We start from the raw sequence: 18,712 nt of genomic DNA, 5'->3' as shown, positions 1-18,712 counted from the left end.
AGCAACAATAAAACAGTAGTAGTAATAAATGTAACAGACTGATATACAATGCTAAATATCTATATACAAAAGGACTGGTAGGGATTAAGGAGAAAGGGCAGGAACCTATTGTGGGTAAGCTTGTTTGAAGAGCCAAGTCTTCAAATTAGTTTTGAATCTAGTAGCGCTAGGCTCAAGTCAGAGGGTTGTAGGAAGTGTATTCCAGAGTGTGGGTCCGGCTATTGAAAGGGCACGTTTCAATATTATTATAATTAAATGATCTATTAAAGAAGCTAGAATCTTCATCAGTCTCTGGACTAACAAAAAAGTCTGTGTGTCATTTCATGTGGCTAAAATTGAGACATTCATAATAAGTGTAAATAAATCTCAGATGGTGAGAATTAGTTTAAATAGAACCATACAGCATAAATTGTTGCAAAACTATCAGTTTTTCGTCTTGCAAGACGACTCTGATATATTTTAAGGCAGGAGGATTTTCGGTTGGTTGCACAAGCATTAGTTTTATCCTCTTTAGATTTATTGTGATTTTACCAAAAAAGTACCTTAAGAGTTCTTCAATCTGTTCAGAACGCAGTAACCATGTAATTACTGAGTGTAAAAAAAGAGATCATATTACACCCAGCCTGAAGGAACTACATTGGTTTCCAAATACATCAAGGGTATAATTAAAGTTTTTACATTAATTTTGAAAGCCCTACATAAAGAGGGACCAGAATATCTTAAGGAACTGTTGAATTCTTATGAACCAGCTCAGACATTACGCTCTGCTATAAACTGCAGCATGTGATTCCACCATTTAAAAAGTTCCACCTGCAAGTTGTTCAAAGTAGAGCTTATTCTATCGCAGGTCTACAAACCTGAACAGTCTGCTTCTTGATCTAAAGCAGGAAGTCAATTTATTAACATTTAGCAACAAACTGAAGACCTTCCAGTTTAACGAAGCCCTTGGTATTGAGACCTTTCTTGCTCTTATATTGGTGGTCTTGATAGATTTTTAATGAAAGATTGTTATTATGAGGTGTGTCTATCTTAATGTTTATGTGACGCAATGTAATCTGTCATATGCAATAGCACTGAAAGGAGGAGGAGCAGAAATATTTTAAATAAGTAAATGCTTTCCATATAAACTCTAACCAGCCTTCTTAGACTTTTTAGAAAGCTGCATTTAGGGTCAATTTTCAAAGGGGTTTGTGCAGGCAAAAAGCATGTTACCTGCATAAATCACCTGTCTGACAACTGCCCACCCGGTATGCAGGTAACGTTCACATCATTCCACCACCTGCCTGCTTTTTTCCCACATTGCAGTGGAGGCCATTCTGGCAGGGAGTTAAGACAGGGGACAAAATTGTGTACATACTAGTTTTGGTTGAAAAAAAAAGGATCCACACCAAAAGTGGGAGCAAATCTCTGTGGCTACTTTTCCCTGGGGTGGCATTCAAAGTAAAAGACTGTGTGCATTCTTCCTTTGAAAACTGGCTGCAAAGGCCACAAGTAAAAGATGCTCGTAGACCATACAGTACTGCAGGCAGTTTGAAAAATTGCCCTCTTAAAAACAATTTTCTGTCCATGATGTTATAGGTGCAAGCCTTTCACCTCATTAGGGTGGGATTACTTGATGATATCCTTAAAAGATAGCTTTCATACAAGTCATTCTCATAGCCCAGACAAAACTGGACACTATGGTTTCCCTATTTAATAGAAAGACATTTTGCTGCTTAAAGTGCTCAGATGTAGATTGCCGTAGCTGCTAGGTGCGTCCATTTGGAACCCAGCATGGAAAGTTGTAAATTTGGCTCCTCCAACTCCTTCGAGATGAATGAAGTGCAAACCAATGTCACTTACTAGTCCTACTGCTCAAGCACAAAATGGATACATCAAGCATCAATGGATCATCACTTTTAAGCTACTTTCATTTAGTTAGACTCTGGGGACACCATGTCTGAAAGCATGAGAACTCACCTCTAAAAAAAAAAAAGTCATAGATCTGCAATGAACATAACAGCTCTGTACTAACCAGACACAAATCTGTATTGGAATATATTGTATAGTAATATACTATGCTTTCTAAAATGAAATGAAATAAATGGCTGAACACCACTTCCAAAAAAAAAAAGTCACATTTAACATCAATTATGAAGATGTTAAAGCAGTGAAAAAGTTTAACCAAAAGTAAGAACAGCTAAAAAAAAAAAACCAGACAAATACACACTCTAATCACATTATAAAAAAAAATTGTTTATTTTGGGAAGCTACTTATTAAAATTAACTTAGTTATAATTTTACCAGTTTGAGTGTGCTGTTTGGAGGTGGTGGGAGGTTATTGCCCTAAAGTGAGAGGACATTATTTCCAATTTATTTTCTCAAGTTTTTTAATCAGCTAAAAGAGATCTGCAAGAATCATTATACACATGGCTAAAAAGAAAACGTGTTAAATGACGGTAGATAAAGACCCAAATGGCCCATTCAGACCACCCAATAAGTTGCTTGGGTGGTAAGTGCCACTCCATGCAGGTAACCGCACTGGGCCATCTGTTAAGGGTAGTACCTGCTGCTCTGTCCCATTCAGAAATGTTACACATAAATTTAGCAATAGGTTACTCCTTTTCTTCATTTCCATCCTCTAGCCATTAGGAATCCTCGGTAGTTATCCCATGTCCTTTTGAATTCCATTACCATTCTTGTCTTCACCACCTCTTCCAGGAGGGCATTCCATGCATCCACCGCCCTTTCCATGAAGAAATATTTCCTGACATTGTTCTTGAGTCTACCCTCTTAGAGTTTCAAACCATGACCCCTAGTTCTTCAGCTTCTTTTACATAAAAAAAAAAAAAGTTTGATTCTTGTGCATGATTTATACCTTTAAGGAATTTAAAAGTCTATATCACATTTCTCCTGTCTCTCCTCTCCTCCAGGGTATACATAATTAGGTCTTCCAGTTTCATTTCATAAGTCTTTCAGCTCAAATTTGTGCATTATGAGCCAAGGGTGCCTGAGCAAGAATAGTGGCAAATATTATTGGCGTTCAAAAAAGTGTTATTTAGCTATTTTAATGAAAAACAAAATCAATTCTCTTAACTGCATGGAAAATTTGTGCACACATAGCCTGTCAAAAATTGAAATCCTTTCAGATTTGCCACTGTCTGGGTCCTGTTTTGTCATACAATGGAATAAATATTCAGTGACAAACAACTCCCTTAAGTCAGCTATAGATTCCTACACAGAATGTACCTTGTATCAGAGTACCTCACCACTAGTAATGGTGGGAGGCAACACAGGATAGTGATAAATGGAGTTCATTCTGAGGAGAGAGGCATTACAAGTGGTATGCCACCAGGTTTCAATCCTTGCACCTCTTCTTTTCAACATTCTTCTGAGAAGGATTGTCAGGAAAGGTTTGTCTTGTTTGTAGAGGATGCCAAAATCTACAACAGGTAGTCCTGGGAGAATTCTGCGCTACTGCGGCCCACAGAATTTGTGCAGAATTCCCCCCACCCCTGCGCAGAATTGCCAAATTCTGTGCAGAAAATGGCAGAGATCCCGGCATGCCCGAATGGAGCGCACCATTCGTGGCGAAGATGAAGGCCCCCGGTGTGCTGATTCCCGGCGAAGATGAAGGCCCCTGCGTGTCTCGGGATGCACTTCACTCGCGGCGAAGATGAAGGCCCCGGTGAGCATGAATGTATGTAGAGGTGTGTGAAGAGGGGGAAGGGGAGAGGAGAATGAGAGATTAGGCGGGAGGAGGGGAGGGGGTGAGAGACAGAGCAGGGGGAAGGGGGTGAGAGACAGAGAGCAGGGGGGTGAGCAGGATGGTGAGAGAGAGAGCAGGGGAGTGCGAGAAAGACCAGGGAGGGTAAGCAGGGGGGGTGAGAGAGCAGAGGGGTGTTTGAGCGTGGGTGCCAGAGAGAGGGAGACTATATGAGAGATTGTGAAGGAGTGTGTATGTGTGTGAGAGATTGGGAGCTTGTGTGTATGAAAAAGGGATCCTGTGTATGTGAGGGTGCTAGCATGTGTGAAGGGATTGTGTATGTGTGAGGGAGAGCCTGTGTGAGAGTATATGCATGAGAGAGAAAGGGAATTTGTGAGTGTGCATGCAAGAGAGGGCCCCTTTATGAGGGGATGTGTGTGTGCAAGAGAGTGAGGGAGCCTGTATGAGGGTGTGTGTGTGTGCACTAGAGAGAAGGAGCATGTGTGTGAGAGAGGGATGGACAGAGGGAGTCTGTATCAGGGGCAGTACTGACAATGGGGTCAAACTCTGAGTGGAGATAGTATAGAAGGGGTTGAGCCCAGAGATGGAGGGGGGAGATACTGGCAGGTGGAGGAGTTGGGGCCTGAGAGGGCAATTTGGCCAGGTGAGTAGGGAGAGAGAATGGAAGGGACACTCTTACAGTGAATTTCTAGGGACATTCTGCTCCTTTAAGTAATAACTTTTTTCTGTATTAATTTAAAATGTAATTACTTAAGGACCATCATGTAAATTGTGTTATTTTGACCAATATAAAGTTTGCAGAATTTTAAGTTTTTGTGCACAGAATTGCCCCAGGGGTAAACAGGGTAGACAACCAGGAAGGTATAGAAAACATGAGGAGGGATCTAGCAAAGCTTGAGGAATGGTTTAGATTCTGGCAGCTAAGATTTAATACTAAGACATGCAGAATAATGCATTTGGGCTGCAAAAATCCAAGGGAGTAGTAATAATGGAAGCAAAATTCTTTTAAAAACACCAGAGAGTGGGATCTGGGGTTGATGATCTTAAAGTGGCCAAACAGGTGGATAAGATGACAGCAAAAGCCAAAAGAATGCTAGGCTGCTAGGATAATAGAGAGAGGAATGGTCAGCAGAAAAAAAGGAGGTGATACTACCTCTGTATAAGGCCTGTGTGAGAGATCTCATTTGGAATACTGTATACAATTCTGGAGACCACATCTTCAAAAGGATATAAGCCGGCTGGAGTCAGTCTGGCTCTCTAGCCAGTTCTGTGTTCCAATGCCTTTAACTCTCTCCTCCTCTTACCTGCCATAGAGCTGTTCTTTGTGGCACTGTAACCCCAACTGACACTGGGGGGTTCATGGACTGCTGTCAGCCCCACAGTCTTCCTATTACTCCTTCTCCTCCTGCTGGCCCTTTCAAACAGCTGGCAATACATAAACTTTGGAGCCAGCAGGAAATTGATCTTCCAGCTGCTAGCCCTGAACAAAACAGCTAATAAAAATAAACTGGTTGGTTTGTGCTGCGACCATGGCACTGAGCCCTCGGGAAGGGGCAGTGCCCAATATGTCTGCTCCTTAACTTCTGAGGGGACAAGGTCAGAACAGCCTCCCCTGCTCTTCAACCTCAGCGGGGAGGGGGGCAGATGATCCTCCTCACCATAGGGTCATCTGAGATTTCAAGTTTTTGTCCTTTCAATGTATATCTGGCTAATGGATTGAGTGTCCCAAAGGCATAAATTTCACTTTCCAAACCTTTGACCATTTTTCCAGTTTTTCCCCAAGTCCCCTTTCATTTTTTGCACCCCTTTCCATGTGTCTACTCTGCAAACATGCATGTTTTTCCCTCAAAATCAAGTTCTTTGGCAAAGTTGCTAATAAAGATATGAAACGAACCGTTCCAAAGGGTACCCACTAGTCACTTTAACTTCACTACAGTGAGAACTCTATTGACTCAGTTCTTTGCTACTCAATTCCTTAACAAGTTTACAGCATTCTGGCCTACTTCACTCTTCTATATGGAACAGTGTCAAAAAGCCTTATTGAAGTCCAAATAGACAGCCTCTACTGCTCTTCCCAGATGTACTATTTTGTCACCTTATTAAAGAACTCAATTAAGTTTGTCTAACGTGATATTCCCTTTGTGAAACCGTGTTGTCTGCTGTCCTGTAATCTACTTCTTTCAAGGTGCTGCACTATCTTTTTCTTTAGTCTGTTTCCATAGGTTCAAGTGTGATTACTAACATAAGCCAATTGTTTTCCCAACAGCACATCTTTTTCCAGAATCAATTGCTACTGACAGCAGTTGACTCTTTATTGTACACTGTGAAGATTTGCAGCGCCGAACATGCTGCAAGAAAGTTAAACGCAATAAATGGAAATATTGTTATAAGAATCGCTTCTTGTTCTGCAAACTCTCTTGTAGGCTGCCCTTAGCCGGCTATGCTCTGCAATCATAAAATTAGGGGCAAATCTTAATTGAAATATAAAGTAATTGAAAATAAATAAAAAAAAAATAAATATATATATATATATATATATATATATATATATATATATATATATATATATAAAATCAGATACAAGACAAATTTATCATTTAGCTGAATAAATTATGTTGGCTAAAAAGCTATATATTATCTAAAAACTGCATGTACATAAAACACGGTTATTCCTATCCAGTAATAAAGCTGTACAATAGGAAAGTCAAGCTTTAAAGACATCTGTGATGCAGTGACTTTGCTGGGACAATATACACTACTCCACAAAGTGATCATAGAGTACAGAATTGTTAAGTAATACAACAGCTGCTACAGCTAACAATGCTGTCACACAAAAATTGTTTAGTCAGCAATTGTATCTACAAACTTTCTCCTCTTCATATCTGTCTCAGGTTACTCCCTGAAATCCGATGCCTTGCTAATGTAGACTACATGTCCTATATCAGGTCGTCTTCTTTTTCCAGTGACCTTATCTTTCACGGTATGTCCTAATATACTTAGCATAACCCAACATAGTTATTTTCAAGGTACAGTACATGGACATAATGTTATTTGATGGCTTCTCAAGGGACATGGAATGTTCTTAAAAAAAAAAAAAAAAAAAAGGCTTCTCCTTGCATCCAAATCACCTGAACATCTTGATTTATTGCATGCCTTGGCATGGGCTAGATGCTGTTTTTGTTGAGCTTTTGATCTGCTACCACTAGTGCGTGCCTATATTACTACTGACATTTAAAAACATTTCTAACAGTTGTGAGAGGACATGCTAAACAGATGCTATGGGATTTTTTTATTTTTTTTTTTACCTATTATCAGTCATCTCTGAAGCCTGCAGTAAAGTGACAGGTTGTTTTGGACTTTTTGGACTTACAGCAAGAGATTTATTTTTAATAGAATATTGATAATATAGCTCAAAATGACATTTGGTGTTTATGTTTCTCTTTAAACTGTGGTTTAGGTCTTTAAATACATAAATAAAAGCTGCAGTGCCTTGTGTTGCATTGCTCTATCTTTGATAGGAAAAGTAGAGACTTTCATGAATGCTCTAATTTAAGTGCCTGAATCTGAATGCAGATTAAAGGTCCTATCACCTGAAAGCATTAACTAATGAATATTTACATATATATATTTTTTTTAAACAGTGAATCTTCACTGTGAAACTAGTATAGCTGTATGAACAAAGAACATAACTACAGGGTTTATCTCATGTGGAAGAAGAGTGAGCAAATGAGGGCGACCAAAATGATAATTCCCTGTACGTACCCTGATCAGTCCAGACCATGGGTTGAGCTTCCTTTCCAGCAGGTGGAGACAGACTAAAAGTGAAAGGGTATCCTATATGAGGACAGAACCTAGCCTGTAGCCCTTCAGTATTTGTCTGTCTCCAGCAGGTGGAACAGCTCACCCTGTGGTTCCCTGTTAACTTCTTCTCGTCCCTTTTGGGCATTCTTTCCTTCTGTGTATCTATCGTGTTTGGATCAAGCAAGTATCTCTGAGTTATTAATTTAAAAACAAAAAAAAAAAAAGGAAATAGTTTTTCTCTGGATTTGTGTGAACTCTGTGGATCCTTTACAGGAGACAGTCCCTGTCTCCTTACTCTTGCGGGGGCCTAGGGGGGCTTGGCCCCTTGTTTTATATAGCCTAGGCTCCCCATTCCTGGTGGTCCTCGGCTGCAGGAAATTGGTGAAAATTGGTGGTGCTAGTCACTACCCCTGTTCAGCTCTTCTCTCTCCCTCTCTTCTGTACTGTTTCCCTTCACTGGGATCCATTCACTCTGTTGCTGCTGCCAGGGATCATTTTTGTCCCTCTGTGGAGTTAAAAAAAAAAAAAAAAAGGGGAGGTTTCATATAAGAGGAGCCTCTGACAGGCTCAGGTACAGGCTCCTGCCTTCCCTACTTACTTTTGCAGCTGGAAGAGAGAGAATTGTGAGCGTGCACAGTTCATTCTGTGCCTCCGCTCCTTCAGCACCGGCAGCTCAGCTCTTTTTCAGTGCTGCCCATCCCCCACCTGCAGCCATGCCACGATCTCCTCTCTATTTAGCATGTAGGGATTCCTCGGTCCGGCTTTCGCGGGAGGGGCTCTGTTCTCGCTGCCTACCAGGTGAGGAAGGTTCCTCTGAGTCCCCGATGCCCTCAGGGACCTTGACCAGACCTCTAAAGCATTTACCCCCACTGTTCCCGGGCCGTCAAACCGCAGGAATGGCGGCCATTTTGGGTTTTTCTTCTGCTTCTTTCTCGGAGCTCCCTGAAGCTCCAGACCCGATTTTTTTCGGTGCGCCCCCCCCCCCTCCAATTTGAGCCCCCACACTCTCCTCTTCCTGGGAGCTCACTTCGACACCCGCTTCGGCAAGGTTTTTCTACCGGACTCAAGAGCTTTCAAGTTGATGGATCAGCTCCAGAGCTTCCTCTCCATGCCTCTCCCCACGGTGTGGGATTATCTGCAGGTCCTGGGGACCATGGCTTCCACTATCGACCTGGCCCCCTGGGTGTTTGCACATATGTGTCCATTACAAAGAGCTTTGCTGGCCCGTTGGCAGCTGGTATCAGAACAGTTTCAGATACAGCACCCACTTTCAGACTCTACCATCAGCGAATTACAATGGTGGCTTTCTCTCAAGCACCTCCTCCAAGGAATGTCCCTTCAGAGCCTGCAGTGGATGGTAGTCACGGCGGATGCCAACCTGTCCGGTTGGGGAGCGGTTTGCCAGTCTCAGACCATGCAGGGGCACTGGTCTCCAACCCAGTCTCACTGGCACATCAACCGCCTGGAGACCCAGGCGGTCCTTCTTGCACTCAAGGAATTTCTGCTGCTACTTCGGCGATGGGCAGTCTGGGTGCTCTCGGAAAATTCTACCACCGTAGCATACATCAGTCGCCAAGGGGGCACCAGGAGTCGACTGGTGGCCCTCGAAGCCAGTCGCCTTCTCACATGGGCGGAGCGTCACCTGGACTTCCTTGCGGCCTTCCACATAGCAGGCAACGAGAATGTGCAAGCTGACTTGAGTCGTCAGCTTCTGGACCCGGGTGAGTGGGAGCTGTCCGACGACGCCATGGCCCTAATTATCAACAGGTGGGGTCCCCCACACCTGGACCTGATGGCAACTCTGAAGAACACCAAGGCTCCCTGGTTCTTCAGCCGCTGGCGGGAACACTGCACGGAAGGGGTGGATGCCCTAGACCTTCCAGGCCGCATGATGTTCTGCTGTACATGTTTCCTCCTTGGCCCCTCATAGGAAAAGTGCTCAGACGAATAGAGCTTTACAGAGGTCCGTCATTCTCGTAGCTCCCGAGTGGCCTCGCAGACCGTGGTTCGCGGATCTAGTCAACCTGGCGTTGGACGGTCTTCTTCGCCTAGGCCATCTACAACACCTTCTCCGTCAAGGTCCCGTATTTTTCGACCAGGTGGATTGCTTCTGTCTTGCGGCTTGGCTTTTGAACGGAGAAGGCTAAGGCGGAGGGGATATGGTGAGGACGTCATCTCCACTATTTTACGGGCCCGCAAAGCTTCTACTTCCCTTGCCTATGTCCACGTCTGGAAGGTTTTCAAGCTGGCCTGTGTGGAAGCGGGCGTTACGACACGTTCAGCCCCAGTCTCGCTAGTCCTCTCGTTCCTCCAGCGGGGTCTCGCCAAGGGTCTCTCCTTTGGCTCACTCCGGGTTCAGGTGTCTATCCTCTGTTCTCTCTTGCGCAGCCTCAATGGCTACATGGTTGTGTCTCATCCGGATATTGCCCGTTTTCTCAAAGGGGTTAAACATTTGAAGCCACCTCTGCGTCCTTCTTGTCCTTCATGGAGTTTGAATCTGGTTCTTTGGGCGCTCTGTCAGACTCCCTTTGAGCCCCTTCACCGTTCCACCCTCAAGGATTTGACGCTTAAGACGTATTTCTGGTCTCTATTTGTTCTGCCAGACGGGTGTCTGAGATCCAAGCGTTGTCTTGCCGCGAGCCCTTCTTACGTTTCTCAGATTCCGGGGTCTCTCTTAAGACGGTCCCGTCTTTCTTACCGAAGGTTGTGTCTTCATTTCATGTCAATCGGTCGGTTGAGCTCCCTGCGTTCTCTTCTGCGGACATTGCAAGCCCTGGTGGGGATGATCTCCGCCGTCTGGATGTGAAACGTGTTCTCATGCGTTATCTTGAGGTAACTAATGACTTTTGAGGATCTGATCACCTTTTTGTCTTATGGAGTGGCCCCAACTGGGGAAAACAGGCATCTAAGACTACGATATCTCGCTGGTTGAAGGAAGCGATCTCGTCGACTTACATCTGTCAGGGACGTCCGGTCCCAGAGGGTCTTAAGGCCCATTCCTTGTGTTCTCATGCTGCTTCCTGGGTGGAGAGCCAGTCGGTCTCCCCACAGGAGATATGCAGAGCAGCTACTTGGAAGTCCCTGCATACTTTTGCTCGACATTACCGCCTTGATGTTCAGGCACCAGTTTTTGTTTCCTTTGGATGGCAGGTACTTCGAGCGGGTCTGTCAAGGCCCCACCCTGTCTAGGGAAGCTTTGGTACATCCCATGGTCTGGACTGATCCGGGTACATACAGGGAAAGGAAAATTAGTTCTTACCTGTTAATTTTCGTTCCTGTAGTACCACGGATCAGTCAAGACACCCTTCCCTTTCTATCATCCTGTCCGCTCAAAGATCCTTCTGCTATGTATTTCCTCATTGGAGGCACCAGAAGCATCCATGTGATGATTGTGGGCATACATGCAAGAGTGTTCATGCACGGAGTTCATTCATTTATTCACTGTTTTTTTCTAGTTCAATATTTTCAGAGTTCTCTTGTGGTTTGCTCGAGTTCTCCTGTTACTTGCTTGTTCCATGGTGCTTATCTTCTCTGCTTTGACAATGGTTCTACTGAAGGGCTACAGGGTAGGCTCTGTCCTCATATAGGATACCCTTTCAGTTTTGGTCTGTCTCCACCTGCTGGAAAGGAGGCTCAACCCATGGCCTGGACTGATCCGTGGTAATACAGGAACGAAAATTAACAGGTAAGAACTAATTTTCCTTTTGCATGAAACGGTTCCCCTATGAGGAAAGGCTAAAGAGATTAGGGCTGTTAAGCTTGGAGAAGAGACAACTGAGAGAGAATATGATAGAGGTCTACAAAATCACGAGAGGACTTGAACAGGTTAATTTAAATTGGTTTTTTATTCTCTCAGACAATAGAAAGACTAGGGGGCACTCCATGAAGTTAGAAAGTAACTCATTTAAAACAAATTGGAGAAAATTCTTTTTTCACTCAACGCATAGTTAAGGTCTGGAATTCATTGCCAGACTATGATTACTGCAGTTAGTAAAAAAGGGTTTAAAAAAGGTTTGGTTAAGTTTCTAGAGGAGAAGTCCATAAACTGCTATTAATCAATATGGAATAGTAGCTTGGGAAGAATTTAATTGAGATGTGCTTCAAGTAAAAATTTTTTGTTGGGTTTCGTTTTGGGGTCCCCCCAGCATGAATTTCATTTTTCCCGTGGTTCGGGGGTTTTTTTTCGGGGGCCCCGATTTTCAGGTTAGTGCACAGACTGTGCACTAACTCAAAAATGAATTTTTTCCAAAATTTCGGAAAAAAAATCAACCATTTTTCGGTTCTCCAGAACCATTCCGAATTAGGCAATTTCGTTGACATTGCCTAATTCGGAAAAAACGATTGCATATCCCTAGTATTTAATATTTGGGTACTTGCCAGGTTCTTGTAACTTGGATTGGCCACTATTGGACACAGGATGCTGGGCTTGATGGACCCTCGGTCTGACCCAGTATGCCATATCTTAGGTTCTTATACTAAAATGAACTCTTGCACATTTTCACCACAAAAACAATAGGAATATAGATATTGATCTAATTTAAATGCACAATACTACAGTGGGAAGAAAACAGTGATTTAGGACAGGTTCTGTTCTCTGTTATCGCATGATTTGGTATACAGCAGATGCATTCATTTAAGAAGTTTATTCATTTGACAAGCAAGTTAATCCTGTGCCGGATAGAGCTTCTACAAGTTTACTAAATGCCAACTCCGTGCTTTTAAATGCATATACAAAATCTGTGAAGATCAGGGTGCAATGGAATCATTCTTACAAGAAGTTCATTACTGTAATGTACTTATAGGATTCCCTATTTGTACTTAACAGACCCCTGTGCCTCTGCTGTCACAGCTAGACAAGAGACGTGACTTGTACTCTTTAAGTAATAACCAGTGCTTTCAAGACATAATCAAACTGAGCAAACACCATCCTGTAAACCAATTAGTTTCAAGGACTGTACAGAACTGCCAGGTCATGCAAAGCTTGTGATCCAGGCTGGAGGAGAGACGTTCAACCTGTCTTGGTTAAATAGCTGTATACTAAGACTAAGCACTGCCATTGACCCCTATCACATGAAAGGCCAGAGAGAGTGTGCAATTCCACAGATGCAATCAAAGCATGCCTATTTTCTTTAAATATGATCATCCTCCTCCATTCATGCTTTTTTCAGGCTTATGAACTTGTCACAAAATCCAAAATATAAACGGGTAAAATAAAAAGGTCTTTCAATTGCCCATAAATAAACACAAATAGATTGTTTGCCTCATTTATAATCCTTTTAGCTATTATGACATGTACCAGTTATGAGGATACTGAACTCGCTCTTATTTTCTGCAAAATTCCAATCCATCTTTACAGTATTGATCTGCAAAGCTAAGCATTTAGGTCTGAGACAAAAACAAAAGATTTCAAGGATATCTTTCCTTAAAGAAAAACTGTCAACCTGAAATAGCCCCCAAGTTCAATTTTCAGTGCAATTTAAGGGGGCGATTCACGATTTAGAGGTAGGAAATGAGGCGGACGGTTAATAGGTATTTGGGCAAGCCATTGCACACAAATATTTCCTATTTAAAGCAGAGGCTGCCCAGGAGGTTGAATAGGGCGAATAGTGTGAAAATAGGTGTATAATGAAGCATTGAAAATGTTCTGCTCCTAGCTGCAGAATGCATTTACTGCCTCATTCCCCTCTGCATGAGTCCCTTTATCCCTTTTCTGATTTGTAAAGTCTCTGGTGCGACAGCAGTCCCATATGGGAAAAAAAAAAAACAAAACATGGGGAAATCTCACTGAAGTCAGTGAGGGCAAAACAAAAATACTTGGTCAAACGTCTACTGACACACTGCCTCATTTGTATATTATCAAAGAGCCAAATGTGCTAGGAATTTCTCCCATAGCCACAAAAAGGGGATACCCTTTATTACACTTGGCCTTAAAACCAGGAAATTTGTCACAAAAAATTTAAACAAAACCTTAAAACCTGGCTATTTAAAAAAGCCTACTATTAATGATCTGAGTCCTATACCATTCTTCACCATTTCCACAGTCTCTTATATTTCGATTATATTCTTTTAATACAAAGTTATACATGGTTTTGTATTTGTTCAGTTTCTATGTTATATTGTAAAGCGCAATGCTGAATTATTGTTTTAATGTAAACCGAGGTGATGTTACTTACGTACCCCGGTATATAAAAATCTGCAAATAAATAAAAAATAAAAATAAAAATAAAACACTTATTCCCTGTGGTTCCTTATGACTCAATGGGGAACACTCCAGCACTTATGCACAACAAAATGCTTATTATTATCTGAAGCCAAGCTGCAATGTATGAGTAAGTGCTGGCATTCTCAATCCTTTACTCACAGTTGTTTTTTTTGCATGAAGTGATAGCATTCACTGAACACGAGGCACCCACATCAGCCACACACACACACCTTACGCACTTGAAAATTATCCCAGCAAACCTGCCCGCCTAAGTTAAACCTGCTAAACCATCCACACAGATTTTCCATGAAAATTTACGCACATACTTTTTAAAATCCCAATCACTACCCAAACTTCACCCCAGGAACACATCTGCTCAGTCCAGGTAAACTTACTGCTAATCTGACATACACATGTACGTTTACCCACATACAAGACAGGCAATTCTACCAAAAGTTCAATTCTGCAGGCAATACTGTTTTACTCATGGAAATGCTTTGGAAATTATCCTCTCTCTGTCTTTTTTCCTTCCCACTTTTTCTCTTCCCCCCACCCACCCCAACTACCCCTAGCAAGCAGCAGCAGCTATGCACAGGACTAGTGCCCTGTAAACCAGGAATACTCCAACAGGCCGATACAGTAAGGACGCATAAGAAAGAGTGCGGCAGTGTCGGGCGCACCCTCATTTGCCGCGCGCACAATTTGGTTCACATACCACTCGGTACAGTATTCAAATGAGACGCAAATGCAAGAGACGTCCAAAGCACGTCCATGAAGCGGTAGGCGTGCGCAATCCATTTTACTGTATAGAGCGGTATACAGCGCCTATACAGTATCCTGGGTGCCCTGGTACCTGTCATTTCAAATGTCATTCCACCAGGAAACTGGATGGTTCTCCTACAGACCCGCTGCCTTGAGCGCCCGGCTGGACGTCCAAGCTAGACGTCCGAGGTCGCAGCTTGGACGTCCAGCCTGGGCACTCAAGGCAGGGGGAAGGCCCATGAACATCTGTCAGCATTGAAGCAAGTACCACACACTAGTTACTCACCAAAATACTCTCTTCATTTGCAGCACCAGCTCCTTCTCCAGTTCCAGGGACTGACCGCACAGGCTGGAGCGTGGACTGACCTGCGGCGGGCCGGCGCCATCAGCCTCAGGGTCGCCCGGGGCCCCGTAGCGCGAGTCTGAGTAGGTGGAGTGAGGGCCGACGTGCCGCAGGTCGAAGCCCTTGCCGATGCCGCTGCCGCTGTACCGGTTGCTGCTGGGCTTGCTGCCGCTGTCATAGCCGGTCAGGGCGCAGCGTGCGTTCATGCATCTTCCTGCTGCCTTGAGCACCCACCTGGACGTCCAAGTCGGGTGCTCAAGGCAGTGGGAAGGCGCATGACAGCGGCAGCAAGTCAGGCGCTCAGGTCACGGCGCTCAGGTCACGGCGTGTGTTCATGCGCCTTCCTGCTGCCTTGAGCGCCCGCCTGGACGTCCAAGTTGGGCGCTCAAGGCAGTGGGAAGGTGCATGAATGCACGCCATGACCTGAGCGCCCAGATGGACATCCAAGGTTACAGCGTAGGGTGTGTAGGGATAGGGCCTGATACAGGAGCTCGTGCCCACTGCAAGTCAGCGGCGACAAGGAGCCCAGACCCACGAGAAGGCCAGAGGAGCCCCTGGAAACGGTGTCCGTTCTTCCCTATGGAACCGAAGTACTCTGAGGTTAAGCGCATTGGTGCCAGGTTGGGTTACATTTTTCCCCCTTGTGCGACAAGAATTTTTTTCTGTGGTTTGGGTTGGTTTGGGACTGGGTGGCTAAGTTCACCACACTAACGCCACACTATCATCAGGGTCAGGGTAGGCGGTAAATTTGCAGGTTAAAGACGCGGCAAAATTGCTGGTTAAAAAGGCGATAATCTGGGCGCACGTTACTGTATCGGAGGGAATAGCTAATCCGATCATTAACATATCATATATATGCGGCGGGTGGAAAGGGATACGCGTCGATTTCAGTAAGCGGTAAGGACGCATAAAACCGGATACTGAATCGCGGGTTAGACATACATGACTAAAATGTGCGTACAAAGCGCGTTAAAAACAGGGTAACCGTGGCCACGCTTTACTGTATCGGCCTGCAAGTGAGTTCATGCATACATTCCCAGGATTTGCTCTGGAGATGCCCCAACTGCCATCTTCTTTCCTCCTTTTGCACCTGTTACTTTCTGTGACGCCGAATTTCCTGGTTGAGTTAAGTGGACAGGTCTATCCGGCTAACTTATCTAGTCATTCAGTGGCTGAATATGGACCCCCCCTGATATTGAAGCCACAGAAATTAACCCTCACTCGTCCTTTGGGGCCATGTGGGTGGATTGCTGGTTTGTGGAGGAGCTTGGTGTGAGTTGGTGGTGAAATGTTGTCAGTCTTTACAATTGTGTCCTTTTTGTGCGCTGATCCTGCTCTTTAGTTCATTTATTAATTAATTTGAATCGGTCTGCGTTTTGATGTCAGTGTGTGTGCGCTAGTTTGTATGTCTACAGGTTTTCAACTTGTGCGCCTACAGTTTTTAGGTGGAAAGTTTGGATAAACTGGTGGAGGGTCTAAGTGGATTGTTGGAGGGATTTGTAGCTGCGTGATGTTAATGTGTGAATCCTGAGAATCTGCATAGGAGGAGAGAGAAGCAATAGAGGAAGAGAAAGAGGTATGCTCTGGAGAGAAGCTACAGATCCTAAACAGTTTTTGGATTTGACTCAGGTGAAAGTGATACATAGTTTTTTACCTCTGCCAGAAGTTAGAGGTTGACCTGCTCTTTCCCACACAGACAGATCGTACCTTGCCAGTCCACCTCAAAGTCACCCTCAAAAGTCAACCCTGACTTTTTCCACCACTGGCAGCTTCCTGACCCCTCTGGAGGTCACAGTTTCAGTCAGGCCACCACCTCACAGTGCATTGTATAGTTTATGAGTGGTTTTCTCCTGATAACCAATCTATATATTTGTTTTCCTTGAGATATACAGCACAAACAAAACCATGACAGAATTATATGACATTGTTTACTTTCCATCAGTTTTGGGGGCACTTGATTGTACACATACACACACACTCAGCAGTCAGGACGCCATCTGCCACAGAGGACAGTTACCAAAACTGTCTCAAGCACTTCCCTTAGGAGCCCATTCCATGCACCTACCACCCTTTCTGTAACCATAGTTACATAGTAACATAGTACATGCTGGCAGAAAAGGACAATCTTTTCCCTCCAGTTTGCCCAATTATACTGTTCCCACCGACAAGGATATCTTCCAGCTATATAGCAAAGTATGTGCACCTGCCAGATTTCTCGTTATCCTGGGCAGCCCTTTTGACTTCCTGGTTTGTAATCCACCATCTTGAATGGAAGATCATACAATTCGCTACTTATATCCCACCAGCTCCCACCTTTTCCATGCCTACACACAGTATCTCCTGAGGTTTTTGCCTCTCAGGCTAGGAGGCCCAACAGTTAAAGTGATGGAGAGCAAACCGAGCATGGGATCATTTTCCTCGGCCTCCTCCTGATGCCAGGGGTGGGGGAAGAGGCAGCCCTCATACCTCACAATCAGCTTAAGTAAGCAGCCACATATCCTCCATGCTGACGTTGGATTTGAGGGTTTGCAGTGCCATTGCACTGATGGCCCCATACATTCCTGGAAGCAGAAGTAATATGTGCTTAATGTCAGTATGCATAAAAGGTGCTTGAATAATTGTGAACATATATGCACATAAGTTAGGGGGTGCAGATATGTGTATTTTATAAGCTGTGTGGCTCTGGCTTCACAGTTCACAAAATATGAGAATAACTTTAAGTGCTCCAACTTACATGCTTTTGTGCCCACTTAAATGTACTACTGAAAATTACTCTCTCTATGTCCTGGATTTTGGACCCAAAATTTGCAGGCTGTTATAAACTCACTAGCCTTCAGCTTCTCAGTAAGTAATCTATTTTGGACACACTTTTCTCATTCTATACAGTCCAATAGTAAACTAACTCTCTAGATATTAGGGATAAAAAGTAAACATGCACTGTATGTCTTTTTAAAAACCTGATTTTAAGTACTATATGCAATGGTTGCATATATTTCTATGTGCTGTCTATGTATGAAATTCAGTAATATTTAGCTTTAATGTCAGCTTTTTAAGAACCTGTGAACTCCTATAGTATGTTTACCAAATTTAATAGAAATTGACTTTACTAAAACCACATTTTAACATCTTTGTAATTAAATTTACTCCAGTAGAGAGTGGGCCAAATATGAAGGTGTGGAACTGTTATGTTTTCAGGGCTGTCAGCGTTTGTTCTACTTTCAGGGGGTAGCTGGTAGCATTCTTGGAATGTGAGGAATAAAGCAAGTGTTCTGTATTTTAAACTGAAAGCCCCGTTACAGATATTCCGTCTCTTATGGACTAAGGGCTGGATTTACTAATGCCGCAAGGCATAGTGAATTCGGCGGTAACGGGGGCAGGGGGGTGAAACGGGGGGGCGGTCCTGCGATAGCCAGCAGCGATCGCACCTCCGCGGTGCGATCGCTACCGGCGTCACGCCAAATAACTACATCATAAAAGGTGTAGTTATTTAGCATGAAACTGGCAGTGAAAAAGACGCGTAACTTTCGCTGTCGGTGAAGTCTTCGCGGCGTCAGCCCCGGTGCCGCCCCAACTCCTCCTCTTCCTGGGCAGAAGCCGCCCCGATCTTGGTATCGCACGTGATAAGGGACTTTTGGCGTGCAAAACGTCCCTTATCGATTGCGATCTGCTTGGAAAATGACCCCCTAAGTTCTGCAGTCTAATGCTCTAGATCTCGTTGTTAGTGTCAATGAGCATTCAGTTTAGCTTATAATGGCTCTTTCTGGTATTGACATACAGTACTTTGTGTTCTCTTGACCCTTCTCTTTCTCCCCTCTGTGAAATATTTTACATTTTCCTGACACTCCATAAAAAGATATGGTATGTCTTGTACTGCATTACACCGATGTCCGCCTTCAGA

At 43.8% G+C, this 18,712-nt stretch overlaps 1 protein-coding gene across 2 annotated transcripts in view; it reads right to left on the bottom strand.

Moving 5' to 3' along the window:
- The window catches only part of PPARGC1A (PPARG coactivator 1 alpha), a 1,526,193-nt gene that overhangs the window by 841,593 nt on the left and 665,888 nt on the right, over nucleotides 1–18,712 (bottom strand). The window lies entirely within an intron of this gene.

This window comes from Rhinatrema bivittatum, chromosome 1 (genome assembly GCF_901001135.1).
Source record: "Rhinatrema bivittatum chromosome 1, aRhiBiv1.1, whole genome shotgun sequence".
NCBI classification, from domain to species: Eukaryota; Metazoa; Chordata; class Amphibia; order Gymnophiona; family Rhinatrematidae; genus Rhinatrema; species Rhinatrema bivittatum.
The sequence above is the reverse complement of the archived record's forward strand: the minus strand, read 5'-3'. Positions and strand labels throughout refer to the sequence as shown.